Source organism: Diorhabda carinulata, unplaced genomic scaffold, assembly GCF_026250575.1.
Source record: "Diorhabda carinulata isolate Delta unplaced genomic scaffold, icDioCari1.1 Dcau_27, whole genome shotgun sequence".
Taxonomy (NCBI): domain Eukaryota; kingdom Metazoa; phylum Arthropoda; class Insecta; order Coleoptera; family Chrysomelidae; genus Diorhabda; species Diorhabda carinulata.
Window position 1 is genome coordinate 7,501 of NW_026613972.1, and position 10,000 is coordinate 17,500.

Genomic DNA, 10,000 nt, shown 5'->3' on the forward strand with positions numbered 1-10,000 from the left:
CTGAGGGAATCCTAGTTAGTTTCTTTTCCTCCGCTTAGTAATATGCTTAAATTCAGCGGGTAATCTCACCTGCTCTGAGGTCGATATATTATAATATATCTCGTATAATATTTAAATACAATTCGCCAAACTATCATAATCATCTCTCATATGAAATATAACATTATTTGTTTTTATTTAAAGAGTCGGCAGCAGCAGCAGCAGCATCAGCATCAGCATCAGCATCAGCAACACACCACCAGCCTTTATACATATATAATATTTTTAATATATATAATTCATATATTTTGTCGATATACCGTGTGTATAAATGATATAAATAAAACACTGGTCAGACGTCCAGTCTTCGAAACTTTATTATTTCTCTCGGACACGACGACCGCGTTATCATTTTATCATAAATATATTATATATACACACACTTATTTATCGACTATATATACGTCGTATATATGTATAATATATATATATATATATATTATATATAAATATAACTCTCTACCAAACAAATTTTATGTATTTCATATAAATACACGATTAATTTATGGTATAGCGGGTTGTGTTCAAAAATTGCGTAACTTTTTCTATAAAAATTTACGCTGCTTTTCGCACTTTAGGATGCCGCACAAATACAAAAAAAAATACGCACAAGTTTGTATGTGCATGTGTTTTTTCTTAATTAGTGTGCGTTATTGTTTCACATCCAACACGCTTAGGCATTATTTTTCTTTAATAAATAGAAAAATTTTAAATTCTAAGCAGTCTTTTAAATTGATACGACCCTCAGTCAGGAGTGGTCCGGGAACGAGTATCCGAGGACCGCAATGTGCGTTCGAAATGTCGATGTTCATGTGTCCTGCAGTTCACAAGTTGACGCGCAATTAGCTGCGTTCTTCATCGACCCACGAGCCAAGTGATTCACCGTTCAGGGTAATCATTTTATTATTATGTCGTTTTCTCATATTCTATTCGTCGTATTTTTAATATTTGATTATTATTAAATTAATAATATTATTATAATATCTTATACGCGTATAGAAAATTTATATAACGACATTTTTATATATATATATATATATATATATATATATATATATATTATAATAAATGGTAATTATTCGAAACTTTTAGAGAAATTATAATATCGTACTTTGATATATCTGATAAATTTTAACCGCTGCACATGTTTTATTACAAACGAGGCGCGCATAGACAGATATCTCGCACGATATATTCCTCCTCTTTATATTATTACAGTTTTTTTTTTATCTTGAAAGTTTTATACAAATTTCGACGGTCGGGCGTAAATCTTCGAACACCTTCGAAATAATACATAAAATATTATTTCTAAAACGAATTTTTATACATATCGATAGAATCGACATGTGCTTAAATTTCGTTTAGGTACCCGGATGAAAATGTCTCAATAACATAATCATCACATATAATCTTGTCGATATTTTCTTGTATTACCTTCAAACGATAAAAAACTTAAGTAATAATATAATAAACGAAATAAAATTTATCCATAAAAATATAGACACACACACGACAACAGACGACGTTTCAATAAACTATATATTTTTCGTTTATTATAATAACGATACTTTATCAGAACGTTTTTAGTTAACAAGAAATTTTGTTAATGATCGTTCCGTCAATCGTTATAATATATAATAATACATATGTTGTTATTGTTGTGTCGTCATCGTCGTCGACGCCTTCTATAAACTATGATAAAAATTTTTCGTTATATTTTTATTGGAAAAATTTATATATGTAAATATATTTTTATAGACGTATGAATTATATTTATCTTTTTTTTTTTAATTTTATTCGAAACTTGTTCGAATTTTGTAAAAATTAAAAAAAGATTTCAATATATATACATCTATAATATATATATATATATATATATATATATATATATATAATTTATAACATATATAAATTTCTTTTGAAGAGTTCGATAATTTTGTAGAAGAAAATTCTCTTTTACAATTAATACAGACTTGATTTCGTTTTTTTTTTTTTGTTTAAAAACGAACAAATACTCTGTAATGATCCTTCCGCAGGTTCACCTACGGAAACCTTGTTACGACTTTTACTTCCTCTAAATGATCAAGTTTGGTCATCTTTCCGAAGCATCGGCGACGCCGAAACGCCACCGCGCTCAGTCCGAAGACCTCACTAAATCATTCAATCGGTAGTAGCGACGGGCGGTGTGTACAAAGGGCAGGGACGTAATCAACGCGAGCTTATGACTCGCGCTTACTGGGAATTCCTCGTTCATGGGGAACAATTGCAAGCCCCAATCCCTAGCACGAAGGAGGTTCAGCGGGTTACCCGGGCCGCTCGGCCAGGGAGGACACGCTGATTCCTTCAGTGTAGCGCGCGTGCGGCCCAGAACATCTAAGGGCATCACAGACCTGTTATTGCTCAATCTCGTGCGGCTAGAAGCCGCCTGTCCCTCTAAGAAGAATTATTTGTACGCCGACAGTAAAAACCGCGAACGGCAAGAGCCGAAACTCAATACCGACGGGCCTTTGGGATGTCGAAATACGCCTAGTTAGCAGGCTAGAGTCTCGTTCGTTATCGGAATTAACCAGACAAATCGCTCCACCAACTAAGAACGGCCATGCACCACCACCCACCGAATCAAGAAAGAGCTCTCAATCTGTCAATCCTTCCGGTGTCCGGGCCTGGTGAGGTTTCCCGTGTTGAGTCAAATTAAGCCGCAGGCTCCACTCCTGGTGGTGCCCTTCCGTCAATTCCTTTAAGTTTCAGCTTTGCAACCATACTTCCCCCGGAACCCAAAAGCTTTGGTTTCCCGGAAGCTGCCCGCCGAGTCATCGGAGGAACGTCGGCGGATCGCTAGCTGGCATCGTTTATGGTTAGAACTAGGGCGGTATCTGATCGCCTTCGAACCTCTAACTTTCGTTCTTGATCAATGAAAGCGTTTTTGGCAAATGCTTTCGCTTCTGTCCGTCTTGCGACGATCCAAGAATTTCACCTCTAACGTCGCAATACGAATGCCCCCATCCGTTCCTATTAATCATTACCTCGGGGTTCCGAAAACCAACAAAATAGAACCGAGGTCCTATTCCATTATTCCATGCACACAGTATTCAGGCAAAATTTTGGCCTGCTTTAAGCACTCTAATTTGTTCAAAGTAAACGTGCCGGCCCACCTCGACACTCAGTCAAGAGCACCGCGGCGGGATTGAGTTGGGCCGCCCTTGCGAGCTAAGCCCACCGGCAGGACGTCCCACGACACGCCAGTTAACACCGCGTACAATGAACCAGCGGCGTGGGACACAGATTCGACTACGAGCTTTTTAACCGCAACAACTTTAATATACGCTATTGGAGCTGGAATTACCGCGGCTGCTGGCACCAGACTTGCCCTCCAATTGATCCTCGTTAAAGGGTTTAGAGTGTACTCATTCCGATTACGGGGCCTCGGATGAGTCCCGTATCGTTATTTTTCGTCACTACCTCCCCGTGCCGGGAGTGGGTAATTTGCGCGCCTGCTGCCTTCCTTGGATGTGGTAGCCGTTTCTCAGGCTCCCTCTCCGGAATCGAACCCTGATTCCCCGTTACCCGTTACAACCATGGTAGGCGCAGAACCTACCATCGACAGTTGATAAGGCAGACATTTGAAAGATGCGTCGCCGGTGCGAGACCGTGCGATCAGCGAAAAGTTATTCAGAGTCACCAAATTGTACGATGACGAGCAAGCCCGCCACCGATTGGTTTTGATCTAATAAAAGCGCTCCTTCCGTCTCCGGTCGGAACTCTGTTTGCATGTATTAGCTCTAGAATTACCACAGTTATCCAAGTAAATGTGGGTACGATCTAAGGAACCATAACTGATTTAATGAGCCTTTCGCGGTTTCACCTTAATTTGGCTTGTACTGAGACATGCATGGCTTAATCTTTGAGACAAGCATATGACTACTGGCAGGATCAACCAGGGAACTGTGTTTTATAATATATATAATATATATTATTACTATTATTATTATATATATATATATATATATATATTTTATAATAAAAAACTATTATCGAAAAAGTTTTAATAACAATATCCAAAAGAGGATAAATTATGATGATGTTTTTTATATTACATATATACTTTATATTTATACATAATATAATAATCATCTATATTCGTGTATAAACACATTGTTATTTACTTTTTCTTTTGCGTGTTTGCTGCGCTTATTATTGAAAATATATAATTTTCAGCGCCACGCTTTATTTATATTTTTTCTTATTTTATAAAATTTCACCGAATCGACTATAAATCTATCTAAATTTAATCGAAATGAGAAAAATTAGATGATTACGTCGACCGGGCTACAATTTCGACATTATCTCTACCCTTCGCTAGATTGTAAGCGACATGGTTTATACATTAGGTAATAATGAACGAAATTTTTATTCTCGCACGGAATAATGAGAGTTATCGCAAATATTGTGTATTATATATATAAAAGTGTAATATAATATATATTTTTCATAGACGATCGCATATGAATCGCTCACGATAGAACGCTAGCTAAATTCGCGATCTCGCAATAGATATTTAATTTGTGGATAAATTGATATAATATCTAAAAAGGGAACCGCTAGCAATATACGTTAATATATTGGAGGAGAACGGGGACCCTTTCAGAAAACTATATAATCCACCGATGTGGAATGACCGAAACAACGTCTTTACGTAAATTATAACGAGTTTATTAGAATTTAACGAGACGTCAACTTCGATACACCACACATATATGTGCGCTGTACAACGGTACGCCTTCTACATTAACATTAATAAAGATGTATAGTGAAAATATATAAAAGATGTATTGTGAATATTAAAAAGAAGTATTATGAAATTACATGTTTTGTATTTAGAAGCCGTCCGAGGTGTATCTATCACATAAAAGTGTTATGAAAATATTAACAATAAGGAAAAAAAGTATTATGAAATTAGATGGCCGCTCGATGTATGAACGTACGAGGTGTATTATATAAAAGTTGTATGAAAATAGAAATAATAATGAAAAACAAGTATTATGAAATTAAATTCCGCTCGATATAGGAACTTGTCGAGAAAGATGATTTGTGAAGTTGAATGGAGATGTTTTGTATGTAGAAGTCGTCCGAGGTGTATGACATAAAAATGTTATGAAAATATTAACCATAAGGAAAAAAAGTATTATGAATTTAGATCGCCGCTCGATGTATGAACGTACGAGGTATATTATATAAAAGTTGTATGAAAATAGAAATAATAATGAAAAACAAGTATTATGAAATTAAATTCCGCTCGATATAGCAATTTGTCGAAAAAGATGATTTGTGAAAATTGAGTGGAGATGTTTTGTATTTAAAAGCCGTCCGAGGTGTATCTATCACATAAAAGTGTTATGAAAATATTAACAATAAGGAAAAAAAGTATTATGAAATTAGATGGCCGCTCGATGTATGAACGTACGAGGTGTATTATATAAAAGTTGTATGAAAATAGAAATAATAATAAAAAACAAGTATTATGAAATTAAATTCCGCTCGATATAGCAATTTGTCGAGAAAGATGATTTGTGAAAATTGAGTGGAGATGTTTTGTATTTAAAAGCCGTCCGAGGTGTATGACATAAAAGTGTTATGAAAATATTAACAATAAGGAAAAAAAGTATTATGAATTTAGATCGCCGCTCGATGTATGAACGTACGAGGTGTATTATATAAAAGTTGTATGAAAATAGAAATAATAATGAAAAACAAGTATTATGAAATTAAATTCCGCTCGATATAGCAATTTGTCGAGAAAGATGATTTGTGAAAATTGAGTGGAGATGTTTTGTATTTAAAAGCCGTCCGAGGTGTATGACATAAAAGTGTTATGAAAATATTAACAATAAGGAAAAAAAGTATTATGAAATTAGATCGCCGCTCGATGTATGAACGTACGAGGTGTATTATATAAAAGTTGTATGAAAATAGAAATAATAATAAAAAACAAGTATTATGAAATTAAATTCCGCTCGATATAGCAATTTGTCGAGAAAGATGATTTGTGAAAATTGAGTGGAGATGTTTTGTATTTAAAAGCCGTCCGAGGTGTATGACATAAAAGTGTTATGAAAATATTAACAATAAGGAAAAAAAGTATTATGAATTTAGATCGCCGCTCGATGTATGAACGTACGAGGTGTATTATATAAAAGTTGTATGAAAATAGAAATAATAATGAAAAACAAGTATTATGAAATTAAATTCCGCTCGATATAGCAATTTGTCGAAAAAGATGATTTGTGAAAATTGAGTGGAGATGTTTTGTATTTAAAAGCCGTCCGAGGTGTATCTATCACATAAAAGTGTTATGAAAATATTAACAATAAGGAAAAAAAGTATTATGAAATTAGATGGCCGCTCGATGTATGAACGTACGAGGTGTATTATATAAAAGTTGTATGAAAATAGAAATAATAATAAAAAACAAGTATTATGAAATTAAATTCCGCTCGATATAGCAATTTGTCGAGAAAGATGATTTGTGAAAATTGAGTGGAGATGTTTTGTATTTAAAAGCCGTCCGAGGTGTATGACATAAAAGTGTTATGAAAATATTAACAATAAGGAAAAAAAGTATTATGAATTTAGATCGCCGCTCGATGTATGAACGTACGAGGTGTATTATATAAAAGTTGTATGAAAATAGAAATAATAATGAAAAACAAGTATTATGAAATTAAATTCCGCTCGATATAGCAATTTGTCGAGAAAGATGATTTGTGAAAATTGAGTGGAGATGTTTTGTATTTAAAAGCCGTCCGAGGTGTATGACATAAAAGTGTTATGAAAATATTAACAATAAGGAAAAAAAGTATTATGAAATTAGATCGCCGCTCGATGTATGAACGTACGAGGTGTATTATATAAAAGTTGTATGAAAATAGAAATAATAATGAAAAACAAGTATTATGAAATTTAATTCCGCTCGATATAGGAACTTGTCGAGAAAGATGATTTGTGAAGTTGAATGGAGATGTTTTGTATGTAGAAGTCGTCCGAGGTGTATGACATAAAAGTGTTATGAAAATATTAACCATAAGGAAAAAAAGTATTATGAAATTAGATGGCCGCTCGATGTATGAACGTACGAGGTGTATTATATAAAAGTTGTATGAAAATAGTAATAATTATGAAAAGCAAAGTATTGGGAAATTACCTAAGTTTGGTGACTGGCCGGCAGAGGGCGCTAGTGTCTATAAAACGGTGTTTAGTTTGTCGTCTGGCCGGCAGAGGGCGCTAGTGTCTATAAAAATGTGTTTAGTTTGTCGTCTCTCCAACAGAGGGCGCTAGTGTCTATAAAACCGTGTTCAGTTTGTCGTCTGGCCGGCAGAGGGCGCTAGTGTCTATTAAACCGTGTTAAGTTCGGTGACTGGCCGGCAGAGGGCGCTAGTGTCTATAAAAATGTGTTTAGTTTGTCGTCTCTCCGGCAGAGGGCGCTAGTGTCTATAAAACCGTGTTCAGTTTGTCGTCTGGCCGGCAGAGGGCGCTAGTGTCTATAAAACTGTGTTTGGTTTGTCTTCTGGCCGGCAGAGGGTTTGTCTTCTGGCCGGCAGAGGCGGCTAGTGTCTATAAAACAGTGTTAAGTTCGGTGACTGGCCGGCAGAGGGCGCTAGTGTCTATAAAACCGTATAAAGTTTGGTGTTGGTCGGCCAGGATATAGGAACTTGTCGAAAAAGTTGAATTGTGTAAATTGAATGGAAATTTTTTTTATGTAAGAAGTCGTTCGAGGTATATTATATAAAAGTGTTATGAAAATATTAACAATAACGGAAAAAAGTATTATGAAATTAGATGGCGCCTCGATGTATGAACGTACGAGGTGTATTATATAAAAGTTTTATGAAAATAAAGAATATAATGAAAAACAAGTATTATGAATATTAATTCCGCTCGATATAGGAACTTGTCGAGAAAGATGATATGTGAAGTTGAATGGAGATGTTTTGTATGTAGAAGTCGTCCGAGGTGTATGACATAAAAGTGTTATGAAAATATTAACGATAAAGAAAAAAGTATTATGAAATTAGATCGTCGCTCGATGTATGAACGTACGAGGTGTATATATAAAAGTTGTATGAAAATAGTAATAATTATGAAAAGCAAAGGTATTACGAAATTAGCTAAGTTCGGTGACTGGCCGGCAGAGAGCGCTAGTGTCTATAAAACGGTGTTAGTTTGTCTTCTGGCCGGCAGAGGCGCTAGTGTCTATTAAACCGTGTTAAGTTCGGTGACTGGCCGGCAGAGGGCGCTAGTGTCTATAAAAAGGTGTTTAGTTTGTCGTCTCTCCGGCAGAGGGCGCTAGTGTCTATAAAACAGTGTAAGTTCGGTGACTGGGGCAGCAGAGGCGCTAGTGTCTATAAACCGTATTAAGTTTGGTGTCTGGTCGGCAGGATATAGGAACTTGTCGAAAAAGTTGAATTGTGTAAATTGAATGGAAATTTTGTTTTATGTAGAAGCCGTTCGAGGTGTATGACATAAAAGTGTTAAGAAAATATTAACAATAAGGAAAAAAAGTATTTGAATTTAGATCGCCGCTCGATGTATAGACGTACGAGGTGTATATATAAAAGTTGTATGAAAATAGAAATAATAATGAAAAACAAGTATTATGAATTTAATTCCGCTCGATATAGGAACTTGTCGAGAAAGATGATTTGTGAAGTTGAATGGAGATGTTTGTATGTAGAAGTCGTCCGAGTGTATGACATAAAAGTGTTATGAAAATATTAACGATAAAGAAAAAAAGTATTATGAAATTAGATCGCCGCTCGATGTATGAACGTACGAGGTGATTATATAAAAGTTTTATGAAAATAGTAATAATTATGAAAAACAAAGTATTACGAATTTACCTAAGTTTGGTGACTGACCGGCAGAGGCGCTAGTGTCTATAAAAATGTGTTCAGTTTGTCGTCTGGCCGCAGAGGGCGCTAGTGTCTATAAAACTGTGTTTAGTTTGTCTTCTGGCCGGCAGAGGGCGCTAGTGTCTATTAAACCGTGTTAAGTACGGTGACTGGCCGGCAGAGGGCGCTAGTGTCTATAAAACCGTATAGTTAGGTGTGTCTGGTCGGCAGGATATAGCAACATGTCGAAAAAGTTGAATTGTGTAAATTGAATGGAAATTTTTTTTATGTAGAAGCCGTTCGAGGTATATTATATAAAAGTGTTATGAAAATATTAACAATAACGGAAAAAAGTATTATGAAATTAGATGGCCGCTCGATGTACGAACGTACGAGGTGTATTATATAAAAGTTGTATGAAAATAGAAATAATGAAAAACAAGTATTATGAAATTTAATTCCGCTCGATATAGGAACTTGTCGAGAAAGATGAAATGTGAAGTTGAATGGAGATGTTTTGTATGTAGAAGTCGTCCGAGGTGTATGACATAAAAGTGTTATGAAAATATTAACGATAAAGAAAAAAAGTATTATGAAATTAGATCGTCGCTCGATGTATGAACGTACGAGGTGTATTATATAAAAGTTGTATGAAAAATAGTAATAATTATGAAAAGCAAAGTATTACGAAATTAGCTAAGTTCGGTGACTGGCCGGCAGAGAGCGCTAGTGTCTATAAAACGGTGTTTAGTTTGTTCTCTGGCCGGCAGAGGGCGCTAGTGTCTATTAAACCGTGTTAAGTTCGGTGACTGGCCGGCAGAGGGCGGCTAGTGTCTATAAAAAGGGTGTTTAGTTTGTCGTCTCTCCGGCAGAGGCGCTAGTGTCTATAAAAAGGTGTTTAGTCTGTGTCTCTCGGCAGAGGGCGCTAGTGTCTATAAAACAGTGTTAAGTTCGGTGACTGGCCGGCAGAGGGCGCTAGTGTCTATAAAACCGTATTAAGTTTGGTGTCTGGTCGGCAGGATATAGGAACTTGTCGAAAAGTTGAATTGTGTAAATTGAATGGAAATTTTTTTTAT

General features: G+C 35.4%; 3 non-coding genes across 3 annotated transcripts in view; all 3 read right to left on the bottom strand.

Moving 5' to 3' along the window:
* The window catches only part of LOC130903316 (large subunit ribosomal RNA), a 4,064-nt gene extending 3,981 nt beyond the window's left edge, over positions 1-83 (bottom strand). The window contains exon 1 of the ribosomal RNA XR_009060689.1: positions 1-83. This exon is cut by the window's left edge and continues 3,981 nt beyond it. This is a non-coding gene — a ribosomal RNA (large subunit ribosomal RNA).
* A 694-nt stretch (positions 84-777) lies between these two features.
* Positions 778-933, bottom strand: LOC130903314 (5.8S ribosomal RNA). Its single transcript, XR_009060687.1, has one exon. It is a non-coding gene; the product is annotated as a 5.8S ribosomal RNA (ribosomal RNA).
* A 1,125-nt stretch (positions 934-2,058) lies between these two features.
* Positions 2,059-3,980, bottom strand: LOC130903319 (small subunit ribosomal RNA). Its single transcript, XR_009060692.1, has one exon. It is a non-coding gene; the product is annotated as a small subunit ribosomal RNA (ribosomal RNA).
* Positions 3,981-10,000: the final 6,020 nt, after the last annotated feature.